Here is a 22,656-nt window from a genome sequence, read left to right on the forward strand (position 1 = left end):
ATCAATGAAATTCTGGCATGCTTTTCTATGAACATGGCTCATTATTTCTATTTACCAGTGACAGAGATGAGTTCTTAAGCCCAGGCAATATTATCATTCATGCCTGGTTAATAAAGGAAAAAACAAATGCCGTAGGAAATTCATCCTGATGTGGGAGGGGAAAAGAAGGACCTATTTTAGGTCCCTGGATATTTCATGGTCCCCAAGCCCTTCCCTGTGATTCACAGGACAGAAATCTGAGGCAGAGAAGGCAGAATAGCATAGTCGTCTGGACTAAAAGAATCAGTTTGGGCTGTAATGCTGGATAATGGTATTTATGTATTCCTTGCTTGCGGATTTCTGCAATGCTTTCTATTATGTATGCACAGGATACAGCCGGCAATGCCAGCGTTTTTGTTCCTCTGAATTCCTGTCGTTGGACACTGCCAGGATTTAGGGTGGGGTCAGCCTGGGGCCACTTTCGCCCCAATAAAGGTCTGTTTCATTAAAGGCCTGCTTGTCTCTTGCCTGTTTACTGCTGCCTAATACAACACTTTCTTTATCTCCTTTTGGCGCTGCCCCAAAGAAAGCAGAGAGCCTTGCTGCTGCTGGGATCCTAGTTTCTATCTCCAGTCTGGTTTTATGGGGTTTAGGGGCTTGAAATGGGGCAAAGCTAGAGCACAGCATGAAATTCAGGATTAAATTTCATGTATTCCAGACACCAGTTTAAAGCAACAGTAACAACGATGATGATGGTAGCGATGTTGCTTCTGACCTACCTTGTTGGGCTGCTTCTCCCATGTCATTTGGGTGAACTCTGCTGTGTCACTCACAGGCTGCCCTTCTTGCTCCTGACAACAAAGCTGGTGGGAGATCTGAGACATGAAGACTGAACAGGGAGGGGGTTTCCTTGGGGAAACCAGCGGGTGACTTGGGAATGCGAGCTCTGATTTTATCGACATTATTACCCTGTTCTCACAAGCTTATCTGGTCTTGATAGTCACTGAGCTAATAGGCTGGGGCAACGGCAAGCAGGCCTGGCTTCCTGAGCCTGTGATAACACAAGGCTCCACATTCTGAAGGGCCCCGAGCTTGTCTTAATGCCTGCTGTCACTGTCTTGAAATTTCCTAATACTTTTTAAACAAGGAGACCCACATTCTCATGGGTGATGGTGAGACCAGAGCCTCAAGCATTCCTCAGTTAAGACAGCCGATCATGCAGAGAGCCCCACTCTGGGGCTCCCCAGTGCTATTCCAATTTTCAGGGGATTAAAGGAAGCCTATGAGGCAGTGACAAGTAGAAACGCTTGTGAAATACTGAGATCTGTTCACAGCGAAGGAGCTGGGCTCATTGATTTGTAGAAAAGGCGAAGTGTGATGTGGCCTTGAAGTGACCGCCCAGCAGAGCTCGGACGTTCGGAGGAGAGGGTGATTGGCAGAGCCAGATGCAGCTGTGAGGTTGTGGTGGGTGGGTGGGGGGGCGGTGGTTGGTGATGGAGAGGTTTTGAATATGCCCTTGAAGAGGTAATTGGAGACATGGAGAAGCTATAGAAGAGAAGGGTAAAAGCTGGCTAGAACTGCGAGGATTCCAAATGCAGAACTAGAACAGTGAGACAGACACGTTGGGGAAACTTCACAATGGATGAGAGTTGGTGAGGGCTGGAGATTTGCAAATGGTGGATTGCCCCTGTCTGAAGGTCCTGGAGACAGCAGCAAAGGGCAGAAGGGAGGAGTGATGGGGGTGGGGAGGAAGTGATACTGTCTGGAAACTGGCATCACCAGGGGGAGAGCAGAGAGGGAATGGCTAACGTAGAGGAGCCAGCGTCTATCAGCTAGTCTCCACATCCTCACCACCATCACCACCCCAACTGGTAAGATCTGAGCAGCGAAGGAGTCACATAGAAGGAGGGGGGATAACAGTGCTTCAGAGATCTGGTGGGAATATCTGCGTCAGGATCACTTTCTGGTACTTGTTACTAATGTATTTTCTGGATCCCATGCTGGACCTCCACTATCAGCATCCCTCAGGGCCCTGGGGTGGGAGGCCAGGAATCAACATTTTATACCAGCACTCGCAGGTAATCCAGACAGTACCAACCATTTGAAAACCAGGAGGATGCAGGACTGCAGCTGTGTAGGGAGAGCAAAGGCAGATGCTGGAGGCTTGACTGGATGGACAGTGGTGCAGAGGTTGGGTCAGAAAGGGAGGGCTGTGAGCACAAGTGGCCCAGACCCTCAAGTGTGGATGACGACCCGAGATGAATGCAATGTACATCTGAAACAGTGGGAGGTTCCTGCCAGCAAAGTCCCTACAGGGGCCTCCTGCCAGCCAAGTTCCTGCCATCCTGGCATCTCACTGGGAGTGATTGTCTCCTGCAATCACCAGGGAGGATAGAAAATTTCCAAAGATGATTATGTTCCTGAAAGCCATACTCTGGTCTACCTTGTTTTTGTTTCAAGGCAGGCAGTTGGTAGAGAGGGTCCAAATAACTCCAGCCCCACAATGAAAGTTTAGTGTAAAGCGAAAGACTGAGTGAGCTTTATAGACCACGCCCAGTACTGACACCACCCCCAACACAAGCACCATCATCTGGTCTCTTCTTCCTTCTCCAACCCTGTGGCTTGTTCAAACTCTCCTCACTTAAATATCTAGGAAACTTCCAGGACTTGGCCTGGGCAAAATTTCTCATTGTTCTGGGTCCAGCCTTTCAGTCTTGGATAAATCTGATCTCTCCTTAAACCACAGATTCTGCCAGCATGAATAAGCTGAAAAATTTTATTCTTGATTCTTACATTCTGCCTCTTACTCAGTTTCCAGAACTGCCAGCTTCCTCTTCTCTTTACATTTCCCTACAAATCCTTGTTGATTAATCCCTGATGGATGTCTCACTAATCTACTCATGAGTCCTGCCAGAGAGACTCATTTTGCCACTCAGCTGTCTGATCCCTAAAGAACATCTTCTTACTGTCCCTGAATGTTTTCAACAGCACTTTCTCAAACTTGCATACACAGACAGATTACCTGGGAATCACCTGCAGACTTAGTGGGTCTGGGACAGCACCTGAGATTCTGCTTTGCTACAAGCTGCCAGGTGATGCTGATGCTTCTGGTCCATGGACCACACTCTGAGTAGCCAGGCTTTACATGATGAGTAGCTCATAATTCTCTTTCATATCCTACTTCATCTGCTCCAGTATTTTTTTTTTATCATCTCATCATTCTACTTTAAACACAGGAATAGAAATATATTAAAGGTTCGTATACTCAAATCTATGGTTTTTCCAATAGTCATGCATGGATATGACAGTTGAACCCTAAAGAAGGCTGAGTGCCAAAGAATGGTGCTTTTGAACTGTGGTGTTGGAGAAGACTCTTGAAAGTCCCTTGGACAGCAAGGAGAGCAAACCAGTAATTCCTAAAGGATATCAATCCTGAATATTCACTGGAGGGACTGATGCTGAAGCTGAAGCTCCAATACTTTGGCCACGTGATGCAAAAAGCCAACTCATAGGAAATGCTGGGAAAGACTGAGGGCAGGAGGAGAGGGGGGCGACAGAGGATGAGATGGTTGGATAACATCACTGACTCAATGGACAAGACTTTGAACAAACTCTGGGAGATAGTGAAGGATGGAGAAGCCTGGCGTACTGCGGACCATGGGGTGCAGAGAGTTAGACAGGACTTAGCAACTGAACAACAATAGAAATATAATCTAGCTACAGTTAATTCAAATTTAGTTATCTTGCTTCCAGTCACATTGATCTCTTAAAAACTGACTTCAGATGGAGAAGATCTGAGCTGGAGCACTGGCATCCCACACACAGGTTTCTACCATTTTCTCTGCATTGTTCTCTCAGAGGTCTGTTGAGAACATGCTGGGCACAAAGCGTATTGCATTATGTGGAGAGAACTGTGAGCTGTGGAAAGCTGATAACAAGCAAGCTTCCAGAAGTTCCCAAAGAGAGACCCAGCTCCCCAAGCCCCGGGCCATCTGCTGAGTTGATCTCACACACTTCTGACTCCACAGTTCCCTCACCCACCACCCCACTCCCCCTCTTTACAATTGTTAAGTAAAAGGGAGATGTTTTCTAGAACCTCTGATTTTGAAAAAAAAAATCATACTTTTCCTACTTGTGTTTAAGATTTGAAAATATTTATTGCTTCTAACATTTACATTTGAAATGCAGATTTCTTTATTTTTACACTTGGTGAGTGAATTGAGTGAATCATCTCTAAAAATAAAGCTTTGCAATTATAACAATGTTTCACAATAGTAATATTTGAAGATGGTAAAAATGGTCATTATTAAACAGACATCTTTGGTATTTCTTATCAGTAAAACTTTCTTATCAGCTGACCCTTGAACAACCCAAGTTTTAACTGTGTGGGTCCACATATATGTGGATTGTTTTTAATTAATACAGTACTACACAATCTGGGGCTGGTTGGATCCTTGGATGGGGAAGTTACTTGGATGGAGAAGCTACTCATATGGAAGGCCAACCATGGGACTTGAGAATCCAAGGATTTTGGTATCAGCAGCAGGTTCTGGAACCAACCCCCTGCAGATACTGAGGGGCGACAATATTCATACTCAAGTTCTCCCTCAAATCACTGCTCAATTTCCCTCCTTTTCATAGCCAAACTCTTAGAATGATCTACACTTATTCAGAGGCATCTTCACCACCCCACCCCCTGTTTCAAGTGTCTGAAATGGGTCCCTTTTTCACAATATACTAAACTTGTATTTATGAGAACACGAACCATCTCTCAGTCACTGGATCTGATGGCTCCTCAGTCTCAATTCGCTTTGCCTCTCTGAGCACAGGATAGTAACAACCTCCAACCTCCTCTTTCTTCTTTTAGCTTCTTGATTATTGGAGTATGCTGATTTACCCACCTATCTGAGCATGGCTAGATCTTTGCTGTTTCCCTTTTCTCTCCGTGTTCCCTCGTGTGGCTGCCTCAGACTGATCATCACATAAGAGAACCAGAATACGTTAAACTGGATGTCCTAGACAGCGCCATCAAGCAAGACAAAGAAATAAATGGTATCTAGATAAAGGAATAAATATTCAAAGATGAAATGATTGTTCATGTAGAAATTTATATAAAAAGGCTATTCAAAGTAGTAAGTATGTTTTATAACTTTGCAAGAACACCTGGAAATTGAAATTCCAAAACCAAACTCATTTATGGAAGTATCAAAAAGATGAAATGCAGATAAATCTGACAAAAAAGATTTGCAAGATGTGTATACTGAAAACAACAAAACATTGCTGAAAAAATTAAAGAGGGCCTAAATAATAGATTCACGGATCAGAAGACTCAGTGTTGTTAAGATGCTAATTCTCCCCAAGTTTATCTCTAGATTCAAGACAGTCTATCAAAATCACAACTGGTTTTTATTTTTGAAGAGATTAATAAGCTGATTCTAAAATTCATAAAGTGAAAGTCGCTCAGTTGTGTCTGACTCTTTGCGACCCCATGGACTGTAGCCCATGGAATTCTCCAGGCCAGAATACTGGAGCAGGTAGCCTTTCCCTTCTCCATGGGATCTTCCAACCCAGGGATCAAACCCAGGTCTCCTGCATTGCAGGCAGATTCTTTACCAACTGAGCTATCAGGGAAGTACTCTAAAATCTAGGATTGACAAGCTACTTTGAAAAGAAGAATAAAGTTGGAGGATTTACACTACCTGACCTCAAGACTGTTTTAAAAGTTACAGGAATCAAAACAGCATGGTACTGGCATAAAGATAGAGAAATATATCTATATTAGATATAGATAGACAAATCTATCCTATGGAACAGGGTAAAAATACAGAAATAGACCTGAACATATGGTAACTGATGGTCCACAAAGGTGTACCAAATGATATTGTAACAGTTGGATATTTGCATGTAAAACCTTCTTTAATTAAAAACACAAAAAACAACCAAAAAACCTTTTATATAAAAAAAAACAGTTAAAAAAATGGGATGGGGAGGGAGCTGAGATGGGAGTTCAGGATGAGGGAACACATGTACACCTGTGGCTGATTCATGTCTATGTATGGCAAAACCCACCACAATATTAAGTAATTAGCCTCCAATTAAAATAAATAATTTTTTAAAAAATAGCTAAAAAAAGGATCTACGTGTTAAGTTGCTTCAGTCATGTCTGGCTCTTTGTGACAGTATGGACCGTAGCCTGCCAGGCTGCTCTGTCCATGGGATTCTCCAGGCATCAACACTGGAATGGGTTGCTGTGCCCTCCTCCAGTCATCTTCCGAACCCAGGGATCAAACCCACATCTCTTATGTCTTTTGCATCGGTTGTTGGGTTCTTTACCACTAGTGCCAGCTGGGAGGCTCCCCAAAATGGATCACTGACCTATAAAACCTGAAATTACAGAACTTACAGGGGAAAACATGGGAGAAAATCTTTGTGAACTTACTGTTTTTTTTCTTTTAGTTATAAAACCAAAGCACAGTCTACAAAAGAACACATTGATAAATCAGACTTTATCAAAATGAAGAATTGTTCTTTGAATGACACTGTTAAACAAAGAAAAAGAGAACCACAGGCTGGGAAGTATGTTTGCAAATCACATGGCTGACTTCTATTCAGTATTTATAAAGAATTTTCAGATCTCAATCCCAAAGTCTATCAACAGATGAATGGACAAACAAACTGTAGTATATCCATAGAGTTAAATACTACTCAGGAATAAAAAGGAAGGGACTATGTATATAACAACATAGATGGATGTCAATGTAATTATACTGAATGAAAAAAGTAGTCAAAAAAGAGTTGCTACTTCTAATTATGTATACTTCTCATTGTGCTTCCAGTTAGGCATGTGTCTATAAAATGGAAACAAATTAATGGGAACTGAAAGCAGATCACTGGTTGCCTCAGAGTGTGAGTGGAGAGGAGAGAGAGGAAAAAAGTAAATAAAGAAGAACACGAGGACAATTTGGAGAATAATAAATATGTTCATCCTCTTTATTACAGTGATAGTTTCAATGATGTATACATATGTCAAAACATCAAATTATTCACTGTAAACTGATGTAGTTAATTCTATCTCAATAAATCTGTTAAAATAATTAAAAAATATTTTTATTGAGATATTTCAAAAGTTCACACAAACATGAAGGATATATAGCAAACATCTGTGTACCCAACACTGTTAAGACATTTTGTTACAGTTCAAGTTTAAAAAAAAAAAACTATTACAGACATAGGTGAAACTCTAGGACCCCTTTCTGGTCCAATTTCCCTCCTGTCCCATCCCCGTAAGTGAAATCACTATCTTGACTTTAATGATTTTGGAGCCCATGAAGGTTTCTCCCTTTTGCTTTGTGTGTATGCCCATAAATAATACATGATGCACTTTTGCACAGTTTGCATATTGGAAATCTTTATATAAATGGTAATTTCCTCCTGAAACATGTTTTTTATATTCAACATTTTTTTTTTAAATCTATCTATGTTTTAAATCTATCTATGTAACTAACATGTTACTCTAGTTCATTCACTTAGTGGTCCACTTGAATATACACACTGTTTTTAAAGACTCTCTTGGATTTTAAGATGTTTTCAATTTTCCACTCTTAAATGTTTCCCATCAATATTCTTGCACCTGTCTCCTCCTGCATACACGTGGGAGCTTTCCTAGGGTATACATCCAGGGGATTTCTGGGAACCTTCAATTTTACTAGATACAGCCAAATTGCTCTCCCATGTGGGGTATACTAACGTAGCATTCCTATTTCTCCTCATCCTCACCTTCCTCATCCTCACTTCACACTTTTAAATGAGAAACATAGGAATCTTCAACTCTTCCAGATGAACCTAGCTTCTGTTTTCTCCAGGTTCGTCTTGCACCAGCCTCTGTGAAGCTAGACATCTTCCTGCAGGTAGCAGCCGCCGAGTGGAACTGGGCGTACACTTCCCATGGGACACTCTTTCTAGCCTCTTGGAATCCATCTCTGCTGCCCTCTCTCTCTCTCTGACCTTGAACCTCCTTTTTCTGCCACTAAAGCTCATCATTCTAGGGCATTCAATATCATCCTTCTGTGAGTTTTGACTTTGTAAAAGACAAGGAGAGCTGACAACTCTTCAGGCAAAAACAATTCAAGCAAAATAGTATGAAAAACTTGCCTACTTGTGTGTAATTCATGGGGATTGAAGGTAGGGATCAGGGTTAGGAAAAACTCGAAAGCAAAATGCAAATTGATATCTCAAAAACTAATCTACCCAGGTGAATGGTACCACTCATCTTATCATCCACACTCCAAACCCCACGTCTTGCACTAACATTTATACAGTTCTCACACCCAGCCATCACGTTCTGTCAATTTTTCTTTCAATATGCCTTTAGCAGTCTGTGCATTGACCTCTATGAGAGACCTTTAACTCACAGTTATTTCCTGGCTTCCAGCTCCTTCCTTTCCCATTTTACTCCCACGATCCCCAGTCCTTTCTACAAATGAGCACTAGGGTACTTTTTCTTAGAACACCACCTCGAACATTTCAATTTCCTGCTTACAGGCTTTTTTAAGGCTCCCAACTGCCTGTATTTCTTTTTGGGGGGGGATGGTCTTGATCACTGCCTCCTGTACAATGTCACAAACCTCTGTCCATAGTTCATCAGGCACTCTGTCTATCAGATCTAATTCCTTGAATCTATTTCTCACTTCCACTGTATAATCATAAGGGATTTGATTTAGCTCATACCTGAATGGTCTAGTGGTTTGCCTTACTTTCTTCAACTTAAGTCTGAATTTGGCAATAAGGAGTTCATGATCTGAGTCAAGTCAGCTCTTGGTATTGTTTTTGCTGACTGTATAGAACTTCTCCATCTTTGGCTGCAAAGAATGTAATCAATCTGATTTTGGTGTTGACCATCTGGTGATGTCCATGTGTAGAGTCTTCTCTTGTGTTGTCAGAAGAGGGTGTTTGCTATGACCAGTGCGTTCTCTTGGCAAAACTCTATTAGCCTTTGTTCTGCTTCAGTCTGTACTCCAAGGCCAAATTTGCCTGTTACTCCAGGTGTTTCTTTTTTTTTTTTTTCTGATGGTAATGAACTTTATTTTTTTTATTTTTTATTTTTTTTAAAGAAATTTATTTATTTTAGTTGGGGGCTAATTACTTTACAATATTGTAGTAGTTTTTGCCATACATTGACATGAATCAGCCATGGGTTTACATGTGTTCCCCTTCCTGGACCCCCCTCCCACCTCCCTCCCCATCCCATCCCTCTGGGTCATCCCATTGCCCAAGCCCTGAGCATTTGTCTCATGCATCGAACATGGAATGGGGTTCTGTTTCACATATGATAATATACATGTTTCAATGCTATTCTCCCAGAACGTCCCACCCTCACCTTCTCCCTCAGAGTCCATAAGACTGTTCTATGCATCTGTGTCTCTTATTCTGTCTCGCATATAGGGTTATCGTTACCATCTTTCAAATTCCATATATATGCATTGGTATACTGTATTGGTGTTTTTCTTTCTGGCTTACTTCACTCTGTATTATGGGCTCCAGTTCCATCCATCTCAGTAGAACCAATTCAAATGTATTTTTTTTTAATGGCTGAGTAATATTCCATTGTGTATATGTACCACAGCTTCCTTATCCATTCGTCTGCTGATGGACATCTAGGTTGCTTCCATGTCCTGGCTATTGTAAACAGTGCTGCGATGAACATTGGGGTACACGCGTCTCTTTCAATTCTGGTTTCCTCGGTGTGTATGCCCAGCAGTGGGATTGCTGGGTCATATGGCAGTTCTATTCCCATTTTTTTAAGGAATCTCCACACTGTTCTCCATAGTGGCTGTACTAGTTTGCATTCCCATCCAGGTGTTTCTTGACTTCCTACTTTTGCATTCCAGTCCCCTGTAATGAAAAGGACATCTTTTGGGGGTGTTAGTTCTAGAAGGTATTGTAGGTCTTCAGATAACTGTTCAACTTCAGCTTCTTCAGCATTACTGGTTGGGGCATAGACTTGGATTACCATGATACTGAATGATTTGCCTTGGAAATGAACAGAGATTGGTCTGTTGTTTTTGAGATTGCATCCAAGTACTGCATTTCAGACTCTTTTGTTGACCATGATGGCTACTCCATTTCTTCAAAGGGATTCTTGCCCACATTAGTAGATATAATGGTCATCTGAGTTATATTCACCCATTCCAGTCCATTTTAGTTTGCTGATTCCTAAAATGTCGACGTTCACTCTTGCCATCCCCTGTTTGACCACTTTCAATTTGCCTTGATTCATGGACCTAACATTCCAGGTTCCTATGCAATATTGCTCTTTACAGCATCAGACTTTGCTTCTATCAACAGTCACATCCACAACTGGGTGTTGTTTTTGCTTTGGTTCCATCTCTTCAGTCTCTCTGGAGTTATTAGAGTTCCAAAGAATAGCAAGGAGAGATAAGAAAGCCTTCCTCAGTGATCAGTGCAAAGAAATAGAGAAAACAATAGAATGGAAAAGACTAGAGATCTCTTCAAGAAAATTAGAGATACCAAGGGAACATTTCATGCAAAGATGGGCACAGTAAAGGACAGAAATGGTATGGACCTAACAGAAGCAGAAGATATTAAGAAGAGGTGGCAAGAATACACAGAACTATACAAAAAAGATCTTCATGACCAAGATAATCACGATGGTGTGATCACTCACCTAGAGCCAGACATCCTGGAATGTGAAGTCAAGTGGGCCTTAGGAAGCATCACTACAAACAAAGCTAGTGGAGGTGATGGAATTCCAGTTGAGCTATTTCAAATCCTAAAAGATGATGCTGTCAAAGTGCTGCACTCAATATGCCAGCAAATTTGGAAAACTCAGCAGTGGCCACAGGACTGGAAAAGGTCAGTTTTTATTCCAATCTCAAAGAAAGGAAATGCCAAAGAATGTTCAAACTACCACACAATTGCACTCATCTCACATGCTAGTAAAGTAATGCTCAAAATTCTCCAAGCCAGACTTCGACTGTACATGAACCATGAACTTCCAGATGTGCAACCTGGTTTTAGAAAAGGCAGAGGAACCAGAGATCAAACTGCCAACATCTGTTGGATGTTGAATGTAGAAAAAGCAAGAGAGTTCCAGAAAAACATCTACTTCTGCTTTATTGACTATGCCAGAGCCTTTGTGTGGATTACAACAAACTGTGGAAAATTCATCAAGAGATGGGAATACCAGACCACCAGACCTCCTGAGAAATCTGCATGCAGTTCGAGAAGCAACAGTTAGAACTGGACATGGAACAACAGACTGGTTCCAAATAGGAAAAGGAGTGCGTCAAGGCTGTATATTGTCACCCTGCATATTTAACCTACATGCAGAGTACATCATGAGAAATGCTGGGCTGGAGGAAGCACAAGCTGGAAACAAGATTGCCAGGAGAATATCAATAACCTCAGATACGAAGATACCACCTTTATGGCAGAAAGTGAAGAAGAACTAAAGAGCCTCTTGATGAAAGTGAAAGAGGAGAGTGAATAAGTTGGCTTAAAGCTAAACATTCAGAAGACTAAGATCATAGCATCTGGTCCCATCACTTCATGGCAAATAGATGGGGAAACAGTTGAAACAGTGACAGAATTTATTTTGGGGGGCTCCAAAGTCACTGCAGATGGTGATTGCAGCCATGAAATTAAAAGACGCTTACTCCTTGGAAGAAAAGTTATGACCAACCTAGACAACATATTAAAAAGCAGAGACATTACTTTGTCAACAAAGGTCCATCTAATCAAGGCTATGGTTTTTCCAGTAGTCATGTATGGATGTGATATTTGGACTATAAAGAAAGCTGAGCGCCAAAGAATTGATGCTTTTGAACTGTGGTATTGGAGAAGGCTCTTGAGAGTCCCTTGGACTGCAAGGAGATCCAACTGGTCTATCCTAAAGGAAATCAGTCCTGAATATTCATTGAAAGGACTGATGTTGAAGCTGAAACTCCAATACTTTGGCCACCTGATGCAAAGAACTGACTCATTGGAAAAGACCCTGATGCTGGGAAAGATGGAAGGCGGAAGGAGAAGGGGACGACAGAGGATGAGGTGGTTGGATGGCATCACCGACTCAATGGACACAAGTATGAGTAAACTCCGAGAGTTGGTGATGGACAGAGAGGGCTGGCATGCTGCAGTCCATGGGGTTGCAAAAAGTTGGACACGACTGAGTGACTGAACTGAACTGAACTGCCTGTAAGACAAGGTTCAGTTTACTTAACCTGGTAGTCAAGTCCCTTTGCAATCCAGTCCTACCTAGACTGAACTCCATCTCCTTCCTGTATACGAACCCTCAATTTCCAGCAAGCTGGTCTCCTTCCTCCTCCAAAGAGCTCTATCCCTTTCAGTTGCTTCTCCTCCTTGACTGATGGATCCCTTCTTTGCAGCTTAGCCCCAGCTCTTTCTATTCCACCCAGCATTTGCAACTATAGTTCACCTCTGAAACTCAAGCCATTCATCACATCCCTACCAAAATATGGGCAGTGAAATGCAGCTTGCTTTTTGATACTTTTGTTTTGCTATTAACTTTTCACATATGTATTTATATTTCTCTCTCCATAAGGCTATTGATTCCCAACATATGCTGCATAGACATTGGTCCATCCAGCTCTTCAAACCAAAAAGCTAATTGTGTTCAAATAATTTTAGGAAAGGCTGCCTACCATGTTCCTCTTTAGAAAATTCACAGTGCATGTGAGCATATTAAGAGATTTTAAAAGACCTGTGTCAATGAAACTTTGCTTAATTTCTGATTAATAAGGTTCATAACTATCAAGAAAAAATTTTCTGGCTTATAACAATGTTAATATTTCTTAGAATTTAGTGCTCCTTGGAGGAGACTCTGAAAAGTGTGGAATTGGATTATAAACTCCTTACCCATCATGGTAATCCTACTATGGTACCTAGTCTACTGACCTAGCACTTAGTAGGTACTCAAGAAGTATTTGGAGATTTGGCAAATAATCATTAAACTTAAAAAAATTTTATTTTATATTGGAGTATAGTTGATTTACAATGTTGTGTTAAAAGGATTGTTCATGTTTTACTCACTCACTGACCTAAACTCTTCCAAGAGTTTCTTTCTGCAGAGCCTTAAGAATGCTGTAAAACAAATAAATAACTTTGCTTCCATTTCTTATTAAATTTATTGGCAGTAGACTCTGAAACTAGTGGGATTTCTAAGTCTTCTATATACTTCTGTGTCTGCCTGAGAAAGATCGTCTGTGCTTATACACAGTGGTAACTCAAAGAGTGCACAGAATTTTCCACTTCTATTATAGTATAGCAGACCCAGGCTTCATTTGTTGTCATTTAAATGTCTGCCTTCCCATTTTATTTCATATAGAGGATAATTCAGGGAGAAGCTGAGAAGTTTGGACTCCTGCAAAGAAACTGACCCAGAACTTCTACACAGAGGAGTCACATTTCTAGGCCTCGTTTTTTCACATTTGTGGGTTTGAATGTACTTTCACTAGCATGTTGGATGGAAAAGCTAATGAATCTAAGAGAGCAAAGGAAAAATAACAATTATTTCAATAGCCAAAGCTGTGGTAGAGTTACTGGGACTTAGAAACTATTTTGATCTTGATTCAAAAATAACAGAGGACTTTAAAGAGGATTGAGAATAAGTGATTTTTTAAGTTAGTAGGCCCTTTTAAAAAATTGCTTTTAATAGGTAATATAAATATAAGTATTATATCCTGTGAAAGTGAAAGTATTAGTCTCTCACTGTTGTGTCTGATTCTTTGCAACCTCATGACTGTAGCCTGCCAGGCTCCTCTGTCCATGGAATTCTCCAGGTAAGAATACTGCAGTGGGTAGCCATTTCCTTCTCCAGGGTATCTTCCCAACTCAGGGACTGAACCCGGTTCTCCTGCATTTCAGGCAGATTCTTACCGTCTGAGCCATCAGGGAAGCCCCATTATATCCTATACATATTATTATATTACACAGCATATATTGATACTACATTTTATATGTGTGTGTGTGTGTATGACAAAATTCAACATACACCAGAGTATATAGCAAAATGTTAATTCCCTCCCATCTCTGTTTTCCATCCAGTCTGCCCTCACAGAGGCATCTCTTCTTTTTTTCTTAAAATTAATATTTATTAACATTAATTTGGTTGTATGTTCAGTAGTGTCCAATTCTTTGCAGCCCCACGAACTGTACTCCTCTGTCCATGGAATTTTCCAGACAAGAATACTGGAGTGGGTTGCCACTTCCTACTCCAGGGGATCCTCCTGACCCAGGGTTCAAACCTGCATCCCTTGTGTCTCCTGCATTTGCAAGTGGATTCTTTATTTCTAGCACCACTTGGGAAGCCCCTGCGATAGGTCTTAGTTGTGGTACATGGTATCTTCAATCTTTCTTGCGGTATGTGGGTTCTGACATGTGGGATCTTAAGTTGTGGCACACAAACTCTTTGTTGCAGCCAAATGGAATCCAGTTTCCTGACCAGGGATCGACCCCAGGCCCCTTGCATTGGGAGCCTGGAGTCTCAGACACTGGATTACCATGGATGTCCCGGGGCATCCCTTCTTGAAAGATGCTTTTCAAACCTTCTCAAGCCATTCTATACATATATAAGTATATATTTATGCAATCTTTAAATGTTATTAAACAATTTATACTTCTTACCCTTACTTCTTTCACTTAATATATATTGGAGATGTGTCCGTTTCAGTACATACAGAGCTGCTTCTTTCTAATGGCTTCAGTATATTGCATTGTTTGAGAGTACTATCATTTATTTTATTGTGACATTAGTGGGCATTTAGTTCATCGCAAAACTCTTTGCTATTATAAGTGATGCTAATGAATATATGTGTATTTCCTTTCACAAGTGTGTGAATAAAACCATGCAAATAATTACTTCTTATATTTAGAAATTTGATGGTCGAGAAGTACACATACTTCTAGATTCTAATGGATCCTGCTAATTTGCTCTCCTTAGCAGCCATGTCAATTTTTAATTTCACCTGACTGAGCCATTTCCAAACACCTTTGTCTACATAACTGATTATGCAAATTTCTTTTTAACTTTTTTCAATATATTATAGGTGAAAACCATTGTTATAATTTAGATTTTTTTATACAATGAGTGAAGTAAATCAAAACATTTTTATATGTGAAAAGCCTATAATATTTCCTTTTCTGTGAACTGTGCACATTCTTTTTCCATGTTATGTTAGGATATCATCTTATTATTGATTCCTGGGAACTCTTTATACCCTGTCTGTGATATATATGAAAATAATGGACTTTCATTGCCAGTGCTAGCTCCTGAAAGAGATTCAGACCATGATTTTCAAAAGTGTCGTTATCTTTAACCCTGGCTTCTTAAAGATATGACAGGGACTACTTCAGAGAAGATTGATTTCCTTCCTTCTGCTTTGGCTTTATAAACTATTTCCTACCAAAATAAAGACCACACTTACGTATCAGTGCATTCTTTATCTTCTTTTTAAAATTAGCCAGTAGATTTAATAGTTTTTCTTTTCTTTTCTTTTTTTCTTTTTGGAAACATTATCCTTTCATGCCTTATGTTCTGGCAGAAGTAGGCTGCATATCTGCCATGGCTAGAAGGATTTATTTATCCCAGTCTCCCTAGAGCAGAGGTTACAAATTAGCCACCCAAGGGCCAAATATAGCCAGTGTGGGTTTTTTTTTAAATTAATCAAATAATTGTCTGTGCCAGGCCTTAGTTACAGCATGCAGGATCTTCCATCTTCGTTGTGGCATGCAAACTATTAGTTGCGGCATGTGGGATCTAGTTCTGTGACCAGGGATTGAACCTGGGTTCCCTGCATTGGGAACATATCTTGAAAAGTTACAAGATCTGGCAACACTGCATATCCATGTGACAAGTGGCTGGAGCTTGTGGGTATCTGCCCCTTTTATAGACCACATGTTTCCATGTTCTTAACCAAGCCTGCTTCACAAAACTATTCACGTCACCTGCCCGGTTCTGGATGTGTTCGCCTTCACAACATCTGACCACCATTTGTTCCCAGATTTTCCTCTCTCTCCTCTTTGCTACTGCTAAGTCACCTCAGTCGTGTCCGACTCTGTGCAACCCCACAGATGGCAGCCCAGCAGGCTCCGCCGTCACTGGGATTCTCCAGGCAAGAACACTGGAGTGGGTTGCCATTTCCTTCTCCAATACTTGAAAGTGAAAAGTGAAAGTGAAGTTGCTCAGTCGTGTACGACCCCATGGACTGCAGCCTACCAGGCTCCTCCATCCATGGGATTTTCCAGGCGAAAGGAAGAAAAAGAATCCCACCCCGCCCCCACCCCCTAGTTTCTTATCTCACTCAGACTCAGGTCTTTTTCATTTCTGCATCCCCGCATCCCTTCCCTTTATCTTTGAAAATTTGTCTCCTTGCAGTCCATGGAGTATATCCTTGCACTTAGAATCCTCACATTGCCTTTTCAGCATTTCCCTCAGCACTCAGGGCTGTGTCCTAGGAGGCCTTCCTGCTGGATTTGGAATGATAAAAGACTGCTCTACTAGGGCATGAATTTTAAGACACGGTTCAACAGATTCTAGCAAAGTTTTGAGAAAGATGAACGAAAGCATATTTCCCAAGCTTCCCCTGGGAATTAACAGATGCTTTAACATGAACATGTGAACATGTTTTCTTGGATGGAGTCTATGAGCCAGGATTGGTTTGTTCCTCTCCGTTCCTACTACTTCTCATAGTTCAAGTTTTCGTCACCATCAACTACTGCCCCAACTTCAAAACTGGTCTCTGCTGCCAGTCTCTATTTTTCAGTTTTATTCTCCAGAAATAATCTTCTTAAATGTGGATCTTACTCCATCAGCCCCCATATCCTTCAAAAGCCTTTGGTGAGTGCCTGTTGCTTAGATGTGTCATTGTCAACAAGGCTTCTGAGGTCCCTTATGACCCAGGCTTAGGACTTCATCTCCCATGAGCTCATTTACTCATAGCCTAGGACTCTTGGCTCATCCCTGAACATGTCTGGAGCATGGAGTCCCCATCTAATACAAATAGCGCTCTCCTTCACTGAAACACTGAATCCCTGCTCTTTTATAACCCATGTTCTGTCCTCATCCTTCAGGATCCAAGCCACTATCACTTTCTTTATATCTTCCATTTTCTTCTACTTGGTCTCTCTCTCTTGTCTATTTCTATGATACTTAACACAATTATCTTAAAGATTCTTTCTCCACCATGAGATGGTGAAGTCTTTGAAGGTATGAAACATCTTATTTATCTTTGTTTCCAAGACCAAACATGGTGCTTGATATATCGTGGGTGTTCACGAAATGTTTGGAGTGAAAGAAGGAAACATTCATACCCTAACTTGTGTTAATTAGCCAGTCATTTGGTAGCTTCTAGAAAATATGTTGTTCTTCTATTTCAGCCAGAAGTAATGCCTGTCTATAAACTTGAGCCAGTCACTATTTTCAGTGGTTTTCAGGTGAACCCATAATAAGGAAAGTCTCACATTGTTCTCCAGTACTGGGTACCTCACTGCCTACCCTTCCAGCTTTAGTGGCTATAATGCTCCATCTCTTCTTCAACATCATGGAAACACTTCAGTGTCCTAAAAGAACCGTGCTCTGTAGATATGGATCTTAGCTCCTCATTCAGCTTGGAAACTTTTCCCCTACCTCTTCCTCTTCTTCACAGCAAGGCATGAGGACAGTAAGGAGAAAGCTTTCCTGACTTCTCCCGCCTTGGACTATGTTAGGCATCCACCCACTACTCTACCTGCTCCCACGTTGACACTGTTCAGTCCCTCAGTCGTGTCCGATTCATGTTCCCCATGGAACTACAGCACGCCAGGCTTCCCTGTCCTTCACCATTTGCCTCAGCTTGCTCAAACTCACGTCCACTGAGTCGGTGATGCCATCTAGGCTCCCATGTTGATGCTGTTGTTCAGTCACTAAGTTGTGTCAGACTCTTCTGTGACTCCATGGACTGTAGCCCACCAGGCCCCTCTGTCCATGGGATTGCCCAGGCAAGAATACAGAAATGGGTTGCTCTTTCCTTCTCCAGGGAATCTTCCCAACCCAGGGATCAAACCTGTGTCTCCTGCATTGGAGGGTGGATTCTTTACCATTGAGCCACTATGGAAACCCTGTGTGTTCCCACAGGTCTTATCATACTGTGATCTTTGTTGCTTCTGCTGTTCCAGCCCCACCCTGACTCTAAGCTCCTCAAGGATAAGAACTGTCTTTTTCATCCTTTTACCAATGGTGGAAGCATAGGATCTGGTCCAAACTAGATGTTCAATAAATGTTTGATGAATAAAAAGAAATCATCATAAAGAGAAAGTAATCTGACATATATAATTCTTATCACTATGTGAATGTTTAACTCTTCATTTGTATTTAAAGAGATGCTTTTAAAATTCGTAGTTGTATAGACAGGAAAATCAGTTCAGTTCACTTGCTCAGTTGTGGCTGACTCCTTGCGACCCCATGGATTGCAGCATGCCAGGCTTCCCTGTCTATCACCAACTCCTGGAGCTTCCTCAAACTCATATCCAATAAGTCAGTGTTGCCATCCAACCATCTTATCCTCCGTTGTCCCCTTCTCCTCACACCTTCAATCTTTCCCAGCATCAGGGTCTTTTCAAATGAGTCTATTCTTTGCATCAGGTGGCCAAAGTATTGAAATTTCAGCTTCAGCAACAGTCCTTCCAATGAATATTCAGAACTGATTTCCTTTAGGATGGACTGGTTTGATCTCCTTGCAGTCCAAAGGACTCTCAAGAGTCTTCTCCAACACCACAGTTCAAAAGCATCAATTCTTCGGTGCTAAGCTTTCTTTATAATCCAACTCTCACATCCATACATGTCCACTGGAAAAACCATAGCTTTGACTAGACAGAACTTTGTTGGCAAAGTAATGTCTCTGCTTTTTAATATGCTGTCTAGGTTGGTCATAGCTTTTCTTCCAAGGAGCAAGTGTCTTTTAATTTTATGGCTGCAGTCACCATCTGCAGTGATTTTGGAGCCCAAAAAATAAATTCTGTCACTGTTTCCCTTGTTTCTGCATCTATTTGCCATGAAGTGATGGGGCCGGATGCTATGATCTTAGTTTTCTGAATGTTGAGTTTTAAGCCAACTTTTTCACTCTCCTCTTTCACTTTCAGAAGAGGCTATTTAATTCCTCTTCACTTTCTGCCATAAGGGTGGTGTCTTCTGCATATCTGAGGTTATTGATATTTCTCCCTGCAATCTTGACTCCTTCCAGCTTGTGCTTCATCCAGCCTGGCATTTCTCATGATGTACTCTGCATATAAGTTAAATAAGCAGGATGACAATATACAGCCTTAACATACTCCTTTCCCTATTTGGAACCAGTCTGTTGTTCCATGTCCAGTTCTAACTGTTGCTTCCTGACCTGCATACAGATTTCTCAGGAGGCAGGTCAGGTGGTCTGATATTCCCATCTCTTGAGAATTTTCCACAGTTTGCTGTAATCCACACAGTCAAAGGCTTTGGCATAGTCAATAAAGCAGAAATAGATGTTTTCCTGGAACTCTCTTGCTTTTTTGATGATCCAATGGATGTTGGCAATTTGATCTCTGGTTCCTCTGCCTTTTCTAAATCCAGCTTGGACATATGGAATTTCATGGTTCACGTACTGTTGAAGCCTGGCTTGGAAAATTTTGAGCATTACTTTACTAGTGTGTGAAATGAGTGTGATTGTGCGGTAGTTTGAACAATCTTTGGCATTGCCTTTCTTTGGGATTGGAATCAAAACTGACCTGTTCCAGTCCTGTGGCCACTGCTGAGGTTTCCAAATTTGCTGGCAGATTGAGTGCAGCACTTTCACAGCGTCATGTTTCAGGATTTGGAATAGCTCAACTGGAATTCCATCACCTCAACTAGCTTTGTTCATAGTGATGCTTCCTAACACCCACTTGACTTTGCATTTCAGGATGTCTGGCTCTGGGTCAGTGATCACATCATCATGGTTATCTGGGTCATGAAGATCTTTTTTTGTATAGTTCTTCTATGTATTCTTGCCACCTCTTCTTTATATTTTCTGCTTCTGTTATGTCCATACCATTTCTGTCCTTTACTGTGCCCATCTTTGCATGAAATGTTCCCTTGGTATCTCTAATTTTCTTGAAGAGATCTCTAGTCTTTTCCATTCTATTGTTTTCTCTATTTCTTTGCATTCATCACTGAGGAAGGCTTTCCTATCTCTCCTTGCTATTCTTTGGAACTCTGCATTAAAATGGGTATATCTTTCCTTTTCTCCTTTGCCTTTCACTTCTCTTCTTTTCTCAGCTATTTGTAAGGCCTCCTCAGACAACCATTTTGCCTTTTTGTATTTCTTTTTCTTTGGATGTTCTTGAGCACTGCCTCCTGTACAATGTCATGAGCCTCCATCCATAGTTCTTCAGGCACTCTGTCTATCAGATCTAATCCCTTGAATCTATTTGTCATTTCCACTGTATAATCGTAAGGGATTGATTTAGGTCATATCTGAATGGCCTAGTGGTTTTCCCTACTTTCTTCAATTTAAGCCTGAATTTGGCAATAAGGAGTTCATGATCTGAGCCACAGTCATCTCCTAGTCTTGTTTTTGCTGACTGTATAGAGCTTCTCCATCTTTGGCTGCAAAGAATATAATCAGTCTGATTATATAATATATAATTAATATAATTATATATTAATCATAATTATCATATTACATACAATAATAAAGAATATATAATTATATAATGTAGTCAATCAACCTGGTGATATTCATGTGTAGATCTTCTCTTGTGTTGTTGGAAGAGGGTATTTGCTATGACCAGTGCATTTGCTTGGCAAAACTCTGTTAGCCTTTGCCCTGCTTCATTTTGTACTCCAAGGCCAAATTTACCAGTTACTCCAGGTATCTCTTGACTTCCTACTTTTTCATGGCAAATAGATGGGGAAACAATGGAAACAGTGACAGAGTTTATTTTGGGGGCCCCCAAATCACTGCAGATGGTGACTACAGCCATGAAATTAAAAGACGCTTACTCCTTGGAAGGAAAGTTATGACCAACCTAGACAGCATATTAAAAAGCAGAGACATTACTTTGCCAACAAAGGCCCGTCTAGTCAAAGCTATGGTTTTTCCAATCGTCGTGTATGGATGTGAGAGTTGGACTATAAAGAAAGCTGAGTGATGAAGGATTGATGTTTTGAATTGTGGTGTTGGAGAAGACTCTTGAGAGTCCGTTGGACAGCAAGGAAATCCAGCCAGTCCATCCTAAAGGAAATCAGTCTTGAATATTCATTGGAAGGACTGATGTTGAAGCTGAAACTCCAATAATTTGGCCACCTGATGTGAAGAACTAACTTATTAGAAAAGACCCTGATGCTGGGAAAGATTGAAGGTGGGAGGAGAAGGGGACGACAGAGGATGAGATGGTTGGATGGCATCACTGACTCAATGGACATGAGTTTGAGTAAACTCTGGGAGCTGGTGATGGATAGGGGGGCCTGGTGTGCTGCAGTCCATGGGGTCGCAAGGGGTTGGACCTGACTGAGCGACTGAACTGAACTGAACCAGGTATCTCTTGACTTCCTACTTTTGCATTCCAGTCCCCTATAATGAAAAGGATACCCTTTTTGGGTGTTAGTTCTAGAAGGTCTTATAGGTCTTCATAGAACCATTCAACTTCAGCTTCTTCAGCATTACTGGTTGGGGCATAGACTTGGATTACTGTGATATTGAATGGTTTGCCTTAGAAATGAACAGATCATTCTGTCATTTTTGAGACTGCACCCAAGAACTGCATTTCAGACTCTTTTGTTGACTATGAGGGCTACAGAAACCAGGATAGGCATTTTGAACAGAGGAGCATTAATATGCGGAATTGTTTCACAGATGTTGTAAGGCTGGAAGAACAAAACAGAAGTTGAGGTAACCAAGTTATTAATAATTATGGGAAGAAGCTGTTGACCCCAGGGTTGGGGTAAACCAGCTATCTGCCTGGGGACTGGGCCAAAAGGGGAAAATGTGGGGTTATCAGAACCTATGGACTCAGAATGAAGAAAGGAAAGAAAATCAACTGTATTAAAGACACACATGTGTCATATTTTAGGTCCCACATGTAAGTGATATCATATGGTATTTGTCTTTCTCTGTCTTATTTACTTCACTTAGTATGATGATCTCTAGGTCCATCTATGTTGCTGCAAATGGCATTATTTCATTCTTTTTATGGCTGAGTGACATTTCATTGTATATATAGCCCACATCTTCTTTATCGTTCATCTGTTGAATGGCAACCCACTCCACTATTCTTTTCTGGAGAATCCCATGGATAGAGGAGCTTGGCAGGCTACAGTCCCTGGGGTCGCAAGAGTCAGATACAGCTTAGCGACTAAACTACCAACCACCAGTATTCCATTGTATGTATGTATATATATACACACCACATATTCTTTATCCAGGGCTTTCCAAGTGGCATAGCGGTAAAGAATTCTCCTGCAATGCGGCAATGCTGGTTCAATCCCTGGGAGGAAGATCTCCTGGAGGAAGACATGGCAACTCACTCCAGTGTTCTTGCCTGGAGAATCCCATGGACAGAGGAGCCTGGTGGGCTACAGTCCATAAGGTGGCAGAGTTGAACATGACTGAAATGACTGAGCACACACACATTCTTTATCCATTCATCTATTGA

At 41.2% G+C, this 22,656-nt stretch overlaps 2 long non-coding RNA genes across 3 annotated transcripts in view; one reads left to right on the plus strand and one right to left on the minus strand.

The window, feature by feature from the left end:
• The window catches only part of LOC145531835 (uncharacterized), a 163,749-nt gene that overhangs the window by 97,698 nt on the left and 43,395 nt on the right, over positions 1–22,656 (minus strand). The window lies entirely within an intron of this gene.
• On the plus strand, positions 1,599–5,067 carry LOC145531837 (uncharacterized). The gene is made up of 2 exons (XR_014072798.1): positions 1,599–1,850; positions 4,847–5,067. It is a non-coding gene; the product is annotated as an uncharacterized LOC145531837 (long non-coding RNA).

This window comes from Giraffa tippelskirchi, chromosome 2 (genome assembly GCF_054371585.1).
Source record: "Giraffa tippelskirchi isolate mGirTip1 chromosome 2, T2T-mGirTip1v1.2.pri, whole genome shotgun sequence".
In the NCBI taxonomy this organism is placed as follows: Eukaryota; Metazoa; Chordata; class Mammalia; order Artiodactyla; family Giraffidae; genus Giraffa; species Giraffa tippelskirchi.